This window comes from Pleurodeles waltl, chromosome 9 (genome assembly GCF_031143425.1).
Source record: "Pleurodeles waltl isolate 20211129_DDA chromosome 9, aPleWal1.hap1.20221129, whole genome shotgun sequence".
NCBI lineage: Eukaryota > Metazoa > Chordata > Amphibia > Caudata > Salamandridae > Pleurodeles > Pleurodeles waltl.
In genome coordinates this window covers 795,145,323-795,165,786 of record NC_090448.1, presented here as the reverse complement: position 1 = coordinate 795,165,786, position 20,464 = coordinate 795,145,323, and positions in this window count along the sequence as shown.

The window sequence follows — 20,464 nt, the reverse complement described above, 5'->3', positions numbered from 1 at the left end:
TCTCCCGAACTCAAAGGCAGGGGTGCATTCTCCCTTTAGACCAAAGCAGAATTTGATTGTTAGGTTTTTATATAGCCAGGCCAAAAAGTCAATGATTTCCCTCGGGCACCCAGTTCCAATAGTGTAGGCACCAAATGGGCATGCTCAACTAAATCAAAGGCACTACTGAGATCCGCAAAACAGAGGTATAAAGCCCCTGGTTTAGCCCTTGTATATATCCCTATCAATCAGTCTAAATTTAGACATTGCTCAATGATACCTAGTCCTTTTCCAAAACCAAATTGAGTAGGAGAAAGAATGTTATTGTCCGATATCCACTCATCAAATCTTGCCAATAAGACCCTACTTAGGACTTTCATAGATTTATCCAGCAATGATATTGGCCGGTAGTTTTTAGGGTCTGATTTATCGCCTTTTTTATATATGGGTACAATGATGGGAGAAGTCCAGGATAACGGGGTGGCTCCAGTCGCTACTGCGTTAAACACCCTAGTGAGAATTGGGGCCCAGAGGTTAATATTGAATATAAAAACATCCACTGGTACCCCATCAGGACCAAGGACCCTACTCCCAGCGCTAGCTGAAATGACCAGGAGAACCTCCTCAATAGTGATATTTAAATAAGTGGGATTCCCACACCATGGCTCCTCATATCCAGCTATATTTGCCACCCCACTCTTTTGCTTGAAATCCTTGGAGAAGTGGGCCACCCAGGCTGAGCAGGACACACTGGAGCCTAATTCAGGAAACACCTCGTTAGAGAAAAAGGGTTCATTTACCATTTCCCAGAACAGTTTGTTATTGTTTGCTTCAGTGGAAAAATACTAATTTTGACCAGGCATCTTCCCTCAGCAACTTCTTCTTTCGTTCCAGGGCTATCCTATATTTACCTCATAATGTTCTGATTGCCACAAGGTCCTCTAGGGGAGATGTGGAAGGCTGACTTATGTGTGGTCAAACCATTCTCTTTTCCTCCCAGCCTGCCTGACTTTTGGTTAGCGTGCCAAAAGGACCTTGATACAGGAAATAACCTGATTGAAACAACTAAGCAACCTCATCTTGCAAGCAATAGTTAAACTCGAGCAGACACCCCCATACAATATTCTGTAGTAACCCATCTGGGTCAATATCTCTCCATTTTAATCTCACCCCATTAGTCGTAGATGCATCAACCTGATTCATTATAGTATGAGACTCACGCTTAGGGCCCCAAAGTAGGGTCAGGAGGATAATCTGGTCATGGTCACTTAATGATGATTGAGCAATGTAGGGGGTAATTGCAAGCGCGTCTGGCTTATTTGGTCTTTACTAATTTATCTATAGGGGGATGCGTTAGAGGTTCGATGTACCTTTTGACTATGCTTAGAGTGATTCCACTGTGTACACAAATTTTACTCCAAACTTAAACAACAACACAATTTGATCACCAATTCATTGTCCAGATACTTGTGTGTCAGTAAACTTTACACACCATGACCCATACGGCCATAAATAACCACACCTTTAGTAAAAGTTAGAAAATGTGTTTCCCTAGATTAACAATGCTAATATCACATATATCAATCTCATGACCAACAGATAGCATATACAAACAACACAGGCTGACCAATGCGGCAAAAGAATCTCAATTTAACCAAGGCATTTATCATTAAACATTCAAGAGTTACTGTGCAGAGTAATAACATAAATAACTAAACAGAAATGGCATACTTCTAGATTCAACAGATGAATAAAATCAGTTCTCTGTTAAAAACATTTACAAGCATGTGACACTCTAACTAACCCTCCAATTCGAATGGCATGTTATGGCTTCATGCAAAAATACTTTAGTCCATGTTCATTTGGAAAACATCTAGCTAGGGCTCTACCAAAATAGCGGTTGCTACCTGAAAAGAAAAAAAATCTACAACAGAAGCAATAGCATTTTGTTATACCTCTCCTGAATGGATCAGCCAGCGGCAATTTCTTCGTCAGTTGGACATCCGTCAGGTCAGCGTTGGCAAGGGCAATTAAGGGGATTGGCCCAGCCACAGTTGGGATTTAAATCAATTGAACCAACTTAAAAAGGGCATTAAGCTAAAGACTCAGCATCAGCCATTAACAAATTAAGCGACAAAGCTAAAGGAAAGAGAAGACATCGGGAACTGCTCAGCTAATCGAACGGAACTCGATCAAGACTAGAATGAAAAAATGACTGACTATGTTTCTGCAAAGTGTAGTCTGGATATACCAACGTCCATAAATCATTTTCCCACGTCATCATTGGTCAGAATATAGGCCCTCATTATGACCCTGGCAGTCTTTTGACCACCAGGGTTAATGTGGAAGTATCACATTAAGAGTGTGGCAGGTTGGCGGCTGCCAAACCCGCCACATCTCCACTCATACCGATATGTCGGTATGAACAGCCAGGCCGGAGATGTACATCTATGACCTGGCAGTCTACAGGAGACCGCCGCCGGCATTATGAGGCGGCCTACCACCATGGTGTTCCTTCCCTGTAACTGGTAGACGGCTTCCCATCAGCAAGCATCTGATCCCCCCCTACACACATAGCACCCCCCACCCCTCCTACTGTCACAGCACCCCCACCGTCACAGCACCCCCACCCCTCTTTCCGCATACATGCACGCATACACCCATTCATTTACACTCATCCATACACGTATTCTCTTGCACTCATCCATAAACCCATTCACTTACACTCATCCATACACGCATTCACTCGCACATACTCAAACACATACACACATACAACCAAACATGCATAATCACACGCATACACATTGACATTCATACACACACTCACTGCAACATTCATACAGGCATTCCCTCACATGCATACGACCATGCATACACCACAACACTCACAGATGTATTTACACACGCACACACACATTCATACACACATGCAGACACCACACACTCACACAAACCACCCCCTACCCTCCAACTTCCCTCCCCTAACTTACCTTGCGTGGCAAGGAGGTCGTCCAGCAGGGAATGGGAAAGGGTGCTACTGCTGCCAGCACCGCCCCACCAGAGCACACTGTCAGGCAGTATTAATGGTCTTAATACAGCTGGCGGCGTCCTACTGGCAGGGCGGTGCATGTGGTAGCACCGCCAGGCGTCTCTGACTGCAAGCATGGCTACTGTCAGATTTCCACCCTAAATGTGGCGGAAACCCGGCAGTAACCATATTATGGTGGGCGGAATACCACCAGCACTGGCGGTCTTCTGGCACCCGTGGCTTTGGCGGTCTCGGTTAGAGTGAAGGCTGCAGATTACCAGCTTTCTTATTTGTAAATACCCTGCCTTTATCTACCTAGACTGCAGTCCTGAGAGATAGGAGGTAGTTCTCTCGACATCCCAAAAGGGCACAAATATAATTATCAGCCCGGCTATTCTGGCAAAAGGGAAACATTTTGGTTTTTTGCCAAATGCATACAGTGTAATCTCCAGAAGTGCTGCGTTCCTGGCACATTTCCCCCTTATTTGACAGATCGCTGTTTCAAATACATTATTTACTGCCCTCCACTTCTTCTTAGGCTAGATTTCTCTGCTTGGCATTTAAGAATTTTCATTGCTCCGGCAAGGAAATGCGTCTTTATTCTAAGTACGGTTTAGCTCCTAAGCTGCTGAATATATATATATTTGTTCTGTTTTTGTGTAAATCTACACCATGTCCGCTAACACGTGTTATCAATGATGTGACTTTCAAAAGGGTGGAAGGTTGATTTGGCCTCTTAGGATTCCAATTTGCAGCCTTCAGATCGCTGCATGGGTCAGCAGCGGATGTTTAACTCGGTGAGCTATCCAGCTTGCTGGATAAGAATGCAAATAATCTCCACTGAAATTCATTACATATACATCGACCTCACAGATGTTTAATTCATACATGTTTAATACTTGCAACGCCATGAATATAGGAGTTGGTAGGGATCTATTGCTGTCTTTAACTGGACCTACCCCCACATTAGGCCCTGGCCTCACCTATTACACCACTGTGGCCTGCTTGAAACCCGAGAGGCCAGTGTAATGCAAAATGGAACATTGATGGCCAAAGGCACTGCTAAATGTCCAGTTAATGATAGCAGACCACTCCGGCCACTAGACCCACAGGGCTGCTTTATTCCAATGTATTCCCTCACAACCCCTCCACCCCCCACTTATTATAGTGCATTTTCAGGCATCTTTATAGAGGAGGTATGGCCTTCCAGCCCATGGTCAATTCGGAGAAGGCAAAGGGTTCACATGGCATCTCGACCAGGCCGGCCCATTAACATTCTGTGCATGAGAACAGGGAAGCCAGGCTGTGTTAAATACACACCTTTCTAAGCTGCAGCAGCTTTGCATTGTATAAAGTGTTTCTGGTAGTCGAGTTTACAGGTGAGACACTGAGGGAAAAAAACATACCGCTCCACAGCTGGGCATCAGGCCACTGGCCCATCGCCCCAGTGCCCGAATTTCTTACCTCCCAGTCCAACCCTGCCACTTGGTGACAGTGAAGAGGCCCGCAAGACTCAATTTTCACTGGTATGAGGTCTGATACATTGGAGTTCAGAAGCATAGAACCAGTCACTCTGTCATGGGGTACAGTAATGATATCACAACTCCTGGGTGACATGATGAAATGTAGCACTCAGTCCTGCTGCTGCCTGTCCAACTATCATGGCTGAGACATTTTATCAATTTCCTGATTTACCTTCCTTTTTTGCCCATATATCTAATACAAATTGTTCCATTGTGAAAACTGCAACATTCATGTTAATGTGCAATTCTTTGGGTATTGTGTTTTCAGAGTCTGTAAACGACAACTAGTACCTGGGCACTAGAGTCATTTATTGTCCACTTGTGGTGTAGGGTTTATTAGTTTGGCGTTTTTTTCAGCTTGAAACAGTATGGAAATGTCATAACCATAGTTATCAAAGCTGATTTCCTAAGAACGTTTCTGATGCTGCACTGCCAATTTTAAAATAGGCTCATGCCACTGCACACTTGCTGACTGAGAGCGAGATCTTTTATGCCCTCATTTAGAAACTGTTGAGCAATTTGCAGTAGTTCGCTACCATGGCCTGGCTGGTAACTGCATCCTCACATGTTTCATAATAATAATGGTAAGATAACTGTGGAGCTTAACATATTTGCTGAAGAGGTCTGTGTTTTGTCTAGACCCAGTTGGGAAGCAAAGAAACATAGAGGGTTAATGTCTCCTGCAAAGCTCATCATGACACATGCAGATGACAGATTTTTATTTTAGGTAGCTAGGTAAGCGGTTACTGATTTTAACACAGAGATCTTACAGTTGGTACTAAATTGTAAACCTTCTAATATAGCACAGTGAGCTGGGAAGGACATGCAACTCCTACACTTTTTACCCCTTAGTGCCTGATGTAAAACATCCTGTACATTGATGTACAAACTTTTTTAAGGTATTGTCAATGTATAATGTGTAAGAGTGATGTAAATTGATGCTTCTTGTGCTCCCCCACATCACCTTTCACCTCACCCCACCAGAAGAGCATAAAATCAAAGAAGTAGGCAATGCAAAATCCTCATGCTCTTGTTTTGCTTTTTTTGGTCTAGGTCCAAGGCTGGGCTGGCCGGAATGGGCATCAGGCATTCCCTATGGAGTTTGGAAGGGTGGGGGGCCGCTTTTGTTACAGGGGGCAGTTTTGTAGCAGCACACCAGTTTTAAAAGCACTGCAGAGTTCCTTGTATACCTAACAGTTTTCAGGCAACAATAATAGTGGCAACATAACTCTGATAGTTAATATACCTGCTGGAGAGAGATCAGAGTATTGTGTAGTGGCAGTTTTGACTCTAAGATAGTGCAGTTGGTTCATATGACTGCTGCAAAGAACGTGCACTATGCAGATCACTGAACAGTATTTTATGTGCAATGCTCAGTGAGATACTACTTTTGTCACAGAGATCCTTTTGTTAGTGTGCGGTTCAGAAATTACAATCATAATCTAGCACAGTGAGCTATGAACTGCCATCAAATGCATGCAAACTGCTTGGTGTAGGCTAGAAAGTTATGTGTTTTTTCTCAGTGTTTGATAGTCCTAATTTTTGCCAAAATAATTTGTTTTGGATAGAAATAAATTATTAGTAAAGTCAAACCTAACCACTATTATGTTTTGAATCCTGAGTTTATGCTTCCCCTGACCAAACATTCTTAACAAATCCCTACCAGTATGGATGGCATGTAAATGCTACACCTTGTAGTCCCCTTTGTCTTATGTAAAGTTTTTTACACTGATTTACAACGGTATGATTAATTGTCTCTGTATGTGTGTATGATGTAAAGTGCTCCAACACCCTACACTGGTAAGGAAGACTCTATAAAACAAATGAAATAAATGTGAGGGAGGGACTAAAGAGAGATGAGAGGCACTTTTAGAGGGCAATGATGAGGAAATCATTAAAGAGCCCCAATCAAGATTGCTGTATCCTGGTGCACTGTAAGGTAATCATTTACTATCGTTTAAAAACGAATACTATGGAATATGTCTTGAATAATGTAAAATGCACAGTTTTTTGCCATATTTCCGAAGTTTACGTGGGGAGGGAGCCCAACCCAACCAAGCCCCATTGTAATGGTCAGGTTTGCTCACTATGCACCCTATGGGAGCTGGTCTGACAAAATTTGCCAGCGCTACTTTGTGTTCACAGTCCGGCCCTTTATAGGTTTACCTTTTGTCCCAGATTTACGGTACAATTCCAGGTTTACTCTCATATCCTGGACTGCCCTGTGGCCCTCAAATGGTTGCCTGTGTCTGCTTTCGAGGACTTAAACAGATGGGATGTTTCAGAACTGTCCCCAAAAAATAGGCATTGTCAGCCTGCTGAAAGTGTATGCACGCAGTGCATCTGTGACCTCAGTCAGTCCTCATCCTTTGTCCACCTTCTGACTGGATGCAGGTGAGAGGGGGTGTTTGATGACGTCAAGAAAAGCTCTTGGGTCAAAGTCACAAGTTCAGGCCGACCGCGATGGAGGGTGGGCCAGCTACAGGAGCACAGTACCTTAAATCCAGTGCCGAGTTGCTTTGCATCATTCTTTCTCACAGTTCCTTGATGCTGCTGAAAAATGAAGAATGAAAAGCTTTTAACATACTAAAGCTGTTCAGTGGTTTCTTATGTGTACCCAATGGTCCATAGTCTCAAAGATTGTCATATTTTAATTATCCACAGGCACCAGGGAGGAGGCCAGTAGATAGTTAAACCACAGGCAGCAGAGAAGAAACCAGCACAAAGGTTTTCTACAGGCACCAGAGAAAATCAGCAGATAGTTTGACAAGTACCAGGGAGGAAATCAGCAGATGGCTTATCAACAGGAACAAGAGAGAAACTCAGAAGAAAGTTGTCCTTAGATTCCTGAGGAACTCAGCAGCTAGTTTATCAAGAGGCATATTTTACTAAATCAGCAGAAAGTTCATCACCTATTGCTAAAAAGTAACTGGAAGTACAGTTACAAGTCCATCTCACCAGTGGTAGACAAATAAATAACTACAGCTACTTGTGTATACTCAATGACATTTCCTGTTAGTACATCTACGGTATTTTAAATAATATATACGCAAGTGTTTTCTATTTGGAGGAAAAATCTATAATCTAGTTTAGGCTTTCTTTGTCCTGTTCATTTAATAGTTTGCCAAAATGAACACAGTTGACAGTTTACTTTCAAAACCATTTTTTGAAATGACACACGAAGACAAACTTTGTGTTAAAGCACTGGGACCTTAGAAACCCAACATAAACATTGAGCAGTCTGCAAAAGACTGGGGGAAAGGTTACACATGCAGGTTTACCGAACATGGTTTGATAAAATGGAGTGGCTTATTGCCAGTTCTTCTAAGAATGCTTTGTTCTGCTTCCTCTGCTTGCTCTTTGGGGGTGAAGTTAGCTGGACTAGAACAGGAGTTACTGATCTAAAGCATCTGGCAGAAAAAATAAAGAGACAGGACTACAGTGAATCCCACTTGACCAATGTATTAAAGTTATCTTTGTTTGGAAAATCAAATATTGCACTCCAGTTAAATGAAGCCTACCGCAAGGGAGTAATCAAACATAATGAGCAGGTTGATAAGAACTGTTATATGTTATCAAAATTGATTGACTCTGTGAAATTTTGTGGAGCCTTTGCATTGGTGTTGCGAGGCCATGATGAAACAGAAGAGTCACTAAATCCAGGTGTCTTCAGAGGGCTGGTTGATTTTGTGTCCAGTATAGACAGTGCAATGGAAGCACACTTGAAAAGTGCAACTGTATTTAAAGGCACTTCTAAGACAATCCAGAATTAGTTGTTTGACTGTATGCTAGAGGTAACAAGAGAAACTATTGTACAGCAATTAAGAATCACTGAATAGGTGGCTATCCAGGCCGATGATACAACTGATGTCTCTACCAAGACGCAGTCAGTACTTGTTTTTTGCTACACTGATGGCAATTCCAAGGTAGTCGAAAGATTTTATTGCTTTTCGTATCTGAAACATGCATCTGCTGATACAATTTCAACAGCTATTCTTAATGAACTTAACCTTATAATCCCAGAGCGGAGTGGTAAAGAGAAGTTAATTGCTCAGGGCTATGATGGCGCTAGTGTCATGTGTGGTGCCTCTGGTGGCGTTAAAAAAAACCCAGAGATATATACTCTAATGCACACTATGTCCACTGCTACACCCACCAACTAAATCTAATAATGGAACAGGCTGCATCGAAAATATCCAGAGTCAGAATTTTCTTTAAAGAGCTGGGTCACATTACTGTAATTTTTTCCCGTTCTCCAAAACAAAGTTCTTGAACAGATAGTGGCAAGAAGAATACCGAAAGGGTCTGCAACTTGCTGGAACTTCAACATTCGAGCTATCAATATAATTCACAAACACAGAGATGACCTTATAGAATGCATAAAATCTATTACACAGAACACCACATTTGATTATACTTCTGTACGTGAAGCAAAGGGCTTTACCAGGACCCTGGAAGACAAGGAGTTTCTTTTTATGTTCCACAGCATAATGCCTCATGTCAATATTTTATACAATCAGTTGCAAAAGCTAGACATTGATACTATGTTTGTACAAAGGGCCACTTCAGACTTTGTCATAAGCATCAACAAGGTACGGGAATCCATTAACAATTTGGACTCATTGCCACATGATTCTCAATTTACGAACCACAAACTGGAGATAAGTACCTTGATACAGGAGGGAAAAAGAAGTATGTGACATTATTGTGGTGCATGCCAGGGAGCGCTTTGCATTTACAAGGCATCTCGTAAGTGCAACACTACTGCATAGTGAGCTGTTTCAAAAACATGCCAAATGTTTTCCTAGTGCAGCTTTCAATGAAACAATGGAAGCATATCCAATGCTAACAATGGCAAGACTACACACTGAACTATCAATCCTGTATGGAAGACGGGATTTTCATTAGGCTACAGGCGGTGCCATGTCTTAACATGTATCAAAATAACTGACAGAAATCTTTTTCTGAGACTCTAAAGTTATTGAGGATTGTCATTACAACGCCCATGACAACATCTGAAGCTGAAAGATGTTTTTCTACACTGAAGAGAATAAAAACATTTTTAAGAAACACAATGACTCAAGCTCGACTAAATGCATTAGCCATGCTGTCAATAGAAAAGGAACTAATTAATCAGATTCCATAATTCAACAAAAGAACTATTGAAAAGTTTGCTCACATTAAAGAACGGCGTGCAAACTTTCTGTATAAATAGAAACCATGGAAATGCATGTAGCGTTGTAAAATATTGTTCCTAGGGAATACAGTTTTGGTTTAGTTTGTACTTCAAGTAACATTAAGAAATACTGTAGGTACCTTGTATGCAAGCAAGTGCACTATGTATTCAACGTATGCTTCAGTATTTTGCATTGCCTGAGAGGAATTCGGACTTGCTTGTCCTCACAAAGCCACATAAGCTTGGTGTTTTTCAGGGTATTAGATAACACACCTCTCACTGTATCTTTTTTTGTAAGTTCACCAGCAAATATGGGTCAGTTATGTAAATATCCTAAACTCTGGCAAGCTTTGAACAAATCTACAAACCACAGCCAGACAGACTGTGACAATATACCTTCCATGACATACGTAAAGGTGGTGCATACTGACCAACAACCAGTCTTGTAAGAAACTACAGGATTATATTTATTGCTCTCATCTTTCCTGAGGGTATTATAGTCGTGGTTTGCAAACTTTAGCTGTACAGAAAGGTTTTTTTTAGGAGAAGGGATTTTCTTATGGCGGTCTGTCTGATGAAGCATTAGTTGTTTGCTCTTTTCCTAATTGCAAAATCATACACTGTAATGTTTGTTGTTTATTTACCATATCTAGGGCTATGAGTACTACCTGGAATGATAATGAGTGAATTTGTTGATAATATTTCTTGCATTATAATGATGGACTTCCTTACTGAATGGATATGGCTTAATATCCTTTTCAACTGAAGAGCGGAATAGATTGACACCAGTGAATAGCTTTAGATCTACACATGATGTGTTAAGTCAAACTTGATTGCTCAATGCCAAAGTGAAAAGGTTCATAGTTCAAACAATTATATAAAGCTAGCACCACTTCATGTTGATCAAGTGTGTTTAATATGAGTCTAATCACAATCTGCAGTGATGCAAATGCTATTAAGACGCACTTACATTTTCATTAAAGTTGTCTGAATGTTGGCTCATTTACGATTGATAAATGATGATATAACAATGTTTGTTTGTATGTTAGCACATGTAGACTTATCTACGACTAGTAGAAAGATTCTGTGACGGGTTCATGGGTGTCAGATAATATAATTTATATATAAATGTGTAAACCCATACATCTTGGAGATAGTTTTATTTCTTCTTTGCACCAATACATAATTAATTTCATTATATAGGTTCTCTAAAGTACTGGTTAACCAGAAGTCCTTATCAGAGATGCACAAAGAATTTCATTTTAAAGTATGCAAATTTACTTTTGAGCAATTAAACCGTCCCTACACAAAGACTTTTAGGCGATGTATATTTACTTTTTGTGTTTTAACTACCCTGCTAAAAATGTAGTTGACTTTCCATAAGGTCAAATTATTATTTTTTTCTTCAAAAAAATATTTCTCCTAACTGACTGTAGCCAATTATATCATTTGAACATTTCTTTGACCTCCTGTATGCTTGGCTTTAAACAGATGCTTCAGAAAAGAAACAGACCTCCACTAAAGGTAAGGAAAGCATTTTGTGTGTTGCATGTATATATTTGATCTCTGCATGTTTCTGTATTTTTAATGTATGTGAGTGGCCTTTATGCATGATCTTGAGTTTCAGTATGGGAAAACTAACTAATATATTATTCTATTGACTAAGTAGGCATTGACTCTGTTGGACCATCCTGAATGCCATTTTATCTCTGGCATGCACTGACTCATTAGACAGCTCCAACCTTTTTATGCAACAGCAATATCATTGAAATTGTGAATATTAGCCCCTACCTATCATATTGTTCTCAATAAATCAGTCTAACGTATTCACATGGAGTTAAGAGAACTCATTCTACAATCATATTGTGAGCGAGAACCAACCCCAAAACTTCTTCATGCTGTACACATTGCTAAAGAAGAAGGTTAGGCTTGCCTACCAAGTCAGGCCAATGAGAGCTATTTGTGTTCTTTTTATTTTAAGAAATTTGTCCCAATTTTGTTAAATAGGATTTGCAAAAGAAATGGAAAATTGCAACTAAACCCCGAAAACCTTTGCTTCTCACGCATCAAGGATGCAAATGTATCCATAGACAATACACTACATATCAGCAGACAGTTCTCACAAGAAAGTTTAGGACATCAACTTGTTTAACATTACATCAGGTCATGTTTGAATAGGATTAAATTATGAACCTCTTCATAGTCATTGTGGCAAAAATGGTCAAAGCCTACCCCCTCATGGCTAATGAGCCCGCAGGCCTGGGATACTGGCAAGAAACAGGGTTGAATGTTAAAATCTCTGGCCCAAAGTATAACAAAAGTTGTGTGGATTGGGCACAATGTTATACCACTCCTCTGCCTCAGTCTCGTTGCGTAGACCTCGCACGTTCCACGTGGTGAAATTATAAGACTTGTCGTTGCTCTTACTATCCTCTCTAACCCCAGGTACCATCTCAGGCAGACTAGTGGTACATAGGTCCCCCCCAGTGTTTCCCTATCAAAGCTATAATTACATGCCGTACTAGCAGCCCCAGCTCGTCCTGAGGCTGTTGTGGGGGCACTACTATGACTGCTAGAAATTATATCTCCAGTAGACCCCTCCATAGTAATGTTTGTCAATCATTGTCTGATAGGGAGCCCAGGACCTAATATCTATTACTTACAGACACTGGTAGAATGTTAAGTGGTTCAATGTGAGAATGAACCAGGGGTTGCACAGATTCCACAGATTGCAAATGCCAATAAAAGAAACCAAGAGGGAACAATAGCGGAGAAATAACACATGGTGGGCGTAAAACTGCCCTGGATAAAATGGCCCTCACAAGTCTAGGGTTCTGAAAATTAATGATTACACAATTACCCCCGAAACTTTTCTCAGATAGGCTAACCCAACCCACTCTCCTAGTTAAAAGGGTTTGGTGAGTACCCGTCCAGTGTGAATAGGTTATTTGGGGCCAGCCAGTGCATGGCTAATGAGCCCACAGGCCTCAAGGTCTCAGGGGGTCCAATTCTTCAAGGTCTCAGGGGGTTCAATCTGCCCTGTACGCAAAGAGGGAACATTAACCATAACAATTACATAAGAACAGCAGGCTGGTGGGAGATCAATGGTCAGTGGTTCCCCGGAGGGGAGCATGACGGCAAGCCTAGCCTTCTGAATGTTACAAGACTGAAGTGAGATGATCTGAGTGGGAATTATATTAGATCTTGGGTTACCCAGTGTCCAACTTATTGTTGGAGGTCTCGCACTGCCCAGTAATTTGACCCACTTCACATTCCTACCCTGTGGCGGCCGGCAGCTTTAGGAGGGAGGGGGGGTGGGCGGGAAGCACACACACACACACACTTTCTTTCACACACAGACACGCACTCACATCCATTAACAACACTCATACCATTCAAACATGCACGCACGCACCAAACATTCATCTTAAAACATCACACACACTCATTCTTTCACACACGCACGCACATCCATCCATTAACACTCATAACATTCAAACATGCACGCATGCACCAAACATTCATTTTAATAGATCGCACACACTCATTCTTTCACACACACGCACGCACATCCATTAACATCACTCACAACACTCAAACATGCACGCGCACACCAAACATTCAGTTTCAAGCATCACACACATACATACATACACACACACACACACTTACCTTCAGCCTCCAGGTCCCAGGAGGGTTGGGACTGCTGCCTTCCCTCATTGGCTGAAGGGAAGGCGACAGTCACAGCCTCGTCACAGAGTGGGATGGGGTCAGTGAGACTTAAACCTGAAGCGCCCAGGGTGAGTGTCAGTGGGTGACGCTTTCCTCGTCACCCAGGGGAGGACCTTGAGGCACCTTTGCTGAGCCGAGGAGGTCACGCCCATAGGAGCTGTGACCTCAGCCCAGCAAAGTTCAGCTCAGGCAGCCAGGAGTCTGCGCAAATCGCGCATGGCTCAATCTTGGCTGTCTGAGCTGAAAATGAAGTGTCTGTCATGATGGCCTTTGTTCAGCCTGACAGACACTCTTCATGAGGGGCAAAAGGTGGTGGGGCGTGGCCCCTCCGCCCTAAAGGATGGGCCGCCATTGTTCCTCCCTTAACTGCCCAGTGTCAGAAGCCCTCTGACTAGGCCCTTTGGTATTGCATCCACAAGATCTATAGCATGCAGGTTAGCTATAGGGCCTAGCCCATTCTGTGATATGCCTGGCTGAACAGTTAGGAACCACAGCGGACAAGGAAAACTTCTGGCACATGGCAGTAATTTTCTCTACCTCTCCTTCGAGTTTGTCCAGCTTATCTTTAACTGGCATAAGCAAGTCACTAATGGCAGATAAAAAGTTATTCCAGGATTTAGCTTCAGGGTTGACTGGTGCAGGGGGACCCAAACTACTATTGGCCCCCTTATTGCAGTGTCTCTTCCTTTTAGCAGCAGGTGAATGTGTGACCGGTACGGAAGTAGCAGCAACTGGGTCCATAGGTCTTAAAAGTTCTTCACCACACCTCTCTTTGTCAGTTTCCAAAGCATGATGTACATCAGAGATTATGTCCACTGGGGTAGAAGGCACCCCTGTAACTTCGCTGAGCCCACCCTTCAAGGGTGCACTGGGCTCTCTCCAACCTGGCACTGTGGTGCTGTGTTGGAGACAGCAGGCAGAGGCACCCACTCTGCCTCAGAGTACCAAGCCAGGGTGCTCTGGCCACTCCTAACACTGCTTTCATGCTGCCAGCAGCATGAAAGCAGTGTTAGGATTGGCCGCAGGGCAGGCTGGAGCCTGTGCCTGCTGTGAGCACCTTAGGAGTGAAGCAGCGAAGGCTGTGAGGAAGGTTAGTTTTTTTTTCTTTTTATTATTTTGTTTTCTGTTTCTCCTGTCATCCCTCACACCCCACTTTCTGCAAACAATCTAAATATGGTCACATTTTCTACAGAGAAGAAACACATCCCAACATGTCTATAAGTAGCAGAATGCAATTAATACATATTTTTCTACAGGAAAACATTAAATGCAATTTGTTTAGGGAAACGTACTAAACAAGCGAACATCCATACAAAATAAAACAGTCTACATTTTCCTTTTTCTACCGGAAAATACATGTAAAAAGGAAGAAATAGGCATATTCTCCTAAAAGATGACGAGGATACCTACGTTTCCCCCAAAATAATACACATTGATTTAGTGAAGTAAAGCAAAATGAACATATTTCTTCCCTAAGCTTAAGTCGGACCTATCTTATGTATGGTTGATGCCGACCATAAATACACTTCATAGCCAACAAGCATTGGCATAGCTATTAGGTCTCACCTTTGGGACCTTGTAAGTGTTTAACTATGCAGCACATTATCCTGGGTGCTGTGCTGCCAGGAATTGAAGAGCTATACAACTGCTACACACAACCCTTAAAAAACAAAAAGGCAATTGTCTTGGAGAGAGGATGTGGTTTAACATTTAGGGCTGCAGACTTTGGAACTAGAAAGCCGTGTTTCGGTTTTGGCGTCGGCTCTCCCTGTGCGTTAAAAAAAAAAAATTGAAAACTTAGGTTTCAATTTAAGGAGCAATTATTGATAAAGTATAATAGTATGAAACATGGTGCCGAGCCGCGTGGGCTTCAAAAGTGTATCAGGAATTAAAGTTTGTTTACACACGCATACACAGCTACATTCTGGATGGCAAAAGGCTTCAGCTCATTGTGTTTCCTCGAAACAATCCAAGTGCCCCAAAATGAACCATTGTACAATTATTGCAGAACACCAGCAGGAAACTAAAAAAACAAGCAAAGGCAAAGGAAAAAAGTAGTGTGCTGACACTAACCTACATGGGCAATAATCCATGTAACAGGGTCGGTCTCCAGGGTGGGAACAAAACAGCTAAAAGGTGGAACAAAAATTAAGCATTTACCAAAGAAAACAGTAATTTTGAAAGGCAGGCCAAGGAACACATGAAAGTGATGGTCGTGGTGAAAGCCCACAAAAGTAGATTACAACATTTCGAGAGACGGTGCATGCACGCTGCCTAGGCTCGACCTCAAAAGCAAAATATTGAACCAGTTCAGGGAAAATTAGAGACTATACACTTGTAAAAGGATCACTGCATGGGTGCCAGTATACTAGTTTCTGAAATTCATACAGCTTCTCAGTAGTACACTTGGAAAACTGTGCAAAATGCAGCTACCCCATATATTAGAATTTAAAGGCTAACTTGTAATGATAGTCAAATTGTAGAGCTACATACAAGGGTGATGGAGACCACTATGCGAATGCACACTTGTTTCCCTTTTTTTTTCAAAATGTGTGGATAAACCGTTCTTCCATCCTGGAAAGAGTTTTCAGGGTGAGAAAGGGTTGGCTCACTGTTTGGAAATGCCGAAAAAACACGAGTTCCTTAGCATTCCAACACTTAAAAGATCAACCATACCTAATTCTGCCTACTTCCATCTCTTGAATGGGATTTAATACTTTGTATTTTTTAAACTCGAGGCAGAGAAATCCTTAGCTGTAAATCCATTTACTCTTGCAGGAATCATTTTGTAAATTTTAGGCCAGGATAAATGGAGGTATGTTTGGCTGTAAGCGTATGGTTATGATTGTAAGGGGCATATTTATACTCTGTTTGCGCTGAATGTGCGTCAAAAATGTGAACGCACATTCGGCGCAAACCGTGCACCATATTTAAACTTTGACGCCCGAGCCCGCGGACGTCGAAATTCCTCCGTGTGCGTCATTGTTTGGATGCGGGAAAACTGCCTTACGTTAATGACATGCAAGTTAGGCGTTCCCGCCAAAAAAATGACTTTAAGGCCTGTGCACCTTATTTATACTCCAGCGTCATTTTGACGCAAAGGAAGGGGCAGGCCTTAAAAAACGGCGCACAGCCTGATGTGCACTGTTTTTTAACGCCTGGTTCAGGGCAGGCGTTAAGGGACCTGTGGGCTCACTTCCATGGTCTCTGCCCATGGAAGGAGTCCAGAGGTGCCCTTCCCTGCCCCCAGGGACACCCCCTGCCACCCTCGCCAACCCCTGGAGGACACCCATGGATGGGGGGGACCCATCCCAGGTAAGTTGAGGTAAGCATTTTTTTTATTTTTTTAAAGTGGCATGGGGGGGCCTAATTTGGGCCCCCCTACATGCCAATGTGCCCAGTGACCATGCCCAGGGGACAGAAGTCCCCTGGGCATGGCCATTGGGTAAGGGGGCATGATTCCTGTCTTTGCGAAGACAGGAGTCATTTCAATGGGGGTTGTGCATCAAAATATGGCGCAAGTCCAGTTTGAGGAATGATTTTTGCCTCAAACCTGACTTGCACCATTTTTTGATGCACAACCCCCATTTTCCCCAACGCCGGCGCTGCCTGGTTTGAGTCATTTTTTTGACTTAGAGCAGTACGCAGCGCCGGCTAACGTCATTCCTTAAATAAGGCGCCAGCATGGTGCGTAGGAATGGCGTTAGCCGGCGGTAAACTTTTTGACAAAAAACCAGCGCCGGTTTGCGTCAAAAAGTATAAATATCTTGTGAATTTGGCCCATAGGTATCCACAAAAGTCCCAGCATACACAAGTTTTTATTGACAAAGACAGACCTTCCTGAGGAGTTAAAGCATGGAGTAGGTATTTTCCTTCTTCTGGTGGAAATTAGCGGTACATCATGAAATACTGTCAGGCAGAAGAACAATCTCTGTTTGAGCACCCTGCTGTCCATCCACCTGTCTAGGATCATGCTGTCCAGCTTTGTAAAGGTTGCACACCCTGGCTAGGGTCAAAGTGTCACCTGTCGTTCACCTTCTGATGGGCATACAGCAGTATTTCTGTCAACTCCTGGCAGTGCTCTGTCTGTGGGGTTTAGGTGGTGTGCAGGAACCATTTAACTTTGTGCTGGCTTGACATATGCTTTATAGTGTTCGCAAAAAACAATGTACAGTACAAAATCACACCCTATTATTTTAAACATGCTTATGTCAAAGTGCAGTATTTTGCAGAAATAAATTACATTGTTGATTGTTAAATTACATTGTTATACAGTACAAAATCACACCCTATTATTTTAAACATGCTTATGTCAAAGTGCATTATTTTGCAGGAATAAATTACATTGTTGAAGGACAAGGTTGAATGAATGTGAGTAAAATAAATTTATAACAAAAGCTCAGTTTTGTGCTGCGAAATTTGGTAATCGAAGTTGTAATATTCTGGGGGGGTGGGGTGGAGGTCGGCAGAGTCATGCCTGAATGGCAGGGCATAACATAATGAACCTCATCCGAACCGGAATCCTAGGAGGAAAACCCTAGACGACAATGCACATCTAACCAACAGGAGCTGGAAAATCAAGCCCGGGAAAGAAAAGATACCCAGGGTGAAGCCTATTCAAAACAAACATTTGTAATGCATTAGGTCTCGCATTTGCTCGAGTTAGAGCTATTAGTGTTGTAAACTCCTAACCAGACTTTTCTTGCCAAACAAATTGAAAAAAAAACGAGCATGATCGTGCTCTGTAAAACGCAGCACGATCACGTTGAAATTGAAAACCAAAAAAAACGAGCGCGATCACGCTATGTAAAACCCAGCGCAATCGCGCTGCACGGAAAATTAAAAGATAAAGTAGTACGGAAACCATGCTGAAAACAGGGAGCCTCACATGTTTTCAGTAGTTGGCTGGTGCACTCGAGGAGGGCTAAACACCGGAAAAGGCATGACTTCTGCATGCCTTTCACTAATGAAATCAAGCGGAATTTAAAAGGCAAGCCCACGAACCAATGAAAGTGACAGGCCTGACATGGGCGTGGGTAAAAGCCCAAAGAGAGATTACAACAGGGATGGAGTGCTTGTGCGCTCAACCCTAAAAAGAAGCTTGAAAATGGATACAATTCTGGACCCAACCACTAGATGATGCAGCAAGGCCAGCCTGTGAATCCAGAAAGCAAACCATAGGTACCAAGAGCATAATACAAAAACAATGGGAGGGAGGTAGCATATCTAAGGTCTCGTAAGTTCTGGAATATGCGGGAAACAAGAATAGGTGCAGACAGAGTGGTACGGCAACTAGCACATTACCAGGCTTCATCTTTATGTTAGCTAGACTAGAAAAAATGAGGCTACCCCTTTGGGTCAGAAAGGGAGTGGTACTGGTCAAGATGAAATAGAATATGGAAGTGCTCATCTTTGAGGTGCTGTGTTGAGAAACAATTAGCTTTCATCAGCAGGGTAATGACCTGTGATATTGTCATCTTGAAGTATGCAATCATGACATACATGTTTAACGACATAAAGGCCCTCATTACAACCCTGGCGGTCAGTGGTAAAGCGGCGGTAAAACCGCCAACAGGCCGGCGGTAAACCAAATGGAATCATGACCATGGCAGAAACCACCAACATAGACAGCCACTTTAACACGCCGACCACCACGGCGGTACAAACAAACAGCATGGCGGTCACCGCCAACAGACAGGCGGAAGACAATGTACCGCCCACACCATTATGACAGGCCAATCCGCCACCTTTTCCGGGGCGGATTCAACGCAAACAAAAACACGGTGGAAACAGGATTTGGAAGGGGAAACACTCACCTCTACACAACCCACGAGGAACCAGGACGCCATGGAGCCTGAACTCCTAATACTCCCTGCAATAGTCTTCCTGCTCCTATACCAGGAGCACGACCGACGGCGGCGACGACCACGGTGAGTACTGCACCTACAACACGGGGTAAGGGGGAGGAAAAAGAGAGTGGCACACACACGCAACACGCAACACCCCCACCCCCACCCTCACCCACTACAACACACACACAAATACATGCTGAAACATTACATTTACACCCCCCAACTCCCCCTGGAAGAACGCAAGGACAAAAGGAATTGATTGTAACTGTTGTAATCAATAAACATCCATTAGTCCAAAATTTATATACACTGTAAACAAATATGTACACCAAGAATTCAAGTCCAAGTACTGCACCTATATAGTCCGTGGACCACTGGGCCCAAAATGCATGGGCGAAGCCCACACAAGATACCCAATCGAAACGGAGAGAACACTTCAGGGGCATCAGATCGAAATAAAACAGGCACCTCAGGAGGAAGGAAAGGGGGGGCACCTCAGCCAGATGAGTGCACAACGCCAGCTCCATGAGGGGGCTCCATGCCCATTGATGTATCCTGGGGAGTGCAGAGCCACAGTCTCTTAAGTGAATAACAGTCTCCACTGGTTCTGGAGAGGGCTTTGTGCCCAGAGTGCTTCATCCTGCCAAGGACTGAGGTAGTGGATGTATCTCTCCACTGGTTCTGGAGGGGGCTTTGTGCCCAGAGTGCTTCATCCTGCCAAGGACTGAGGTAGTGGATGAGATTCTCCACTGGTTCTGGAGGGGGCTTTGTGCCCAGAGTGCTTCATCCTGCCAAGGACTGAGGTACTGGATGAGATTCTCCACTGGTTCTTGAGGGGGCTTGGTGCCCAGAGTGCTTCATCCTGCCAAGGACTGAGGTAGTGGATGAGATTCTCCACTGGTTCTGGAGGGGGCTTTGTGCCCAGAGTGCTTCATCATGCCAAGGACTGAGGTAGTGGATGTATCTCTCCACTGGTTCTGGAGAGAGCTTGGTGCCCAGAGTGCTTCATCCTGCCAAGGGCTGAGGTACTGGATGAGATTCTCCACTGGTTCTGGAGGGGGCTTGATGCCCAGAGTGCTTCATCCTGCCAAGGACTGAGGTAGTGGATGTGACAGTCCACTGATGGTGGGGCAACATGGGAGCTGCCCAGGCCCCTGGAAATGCCCACCAG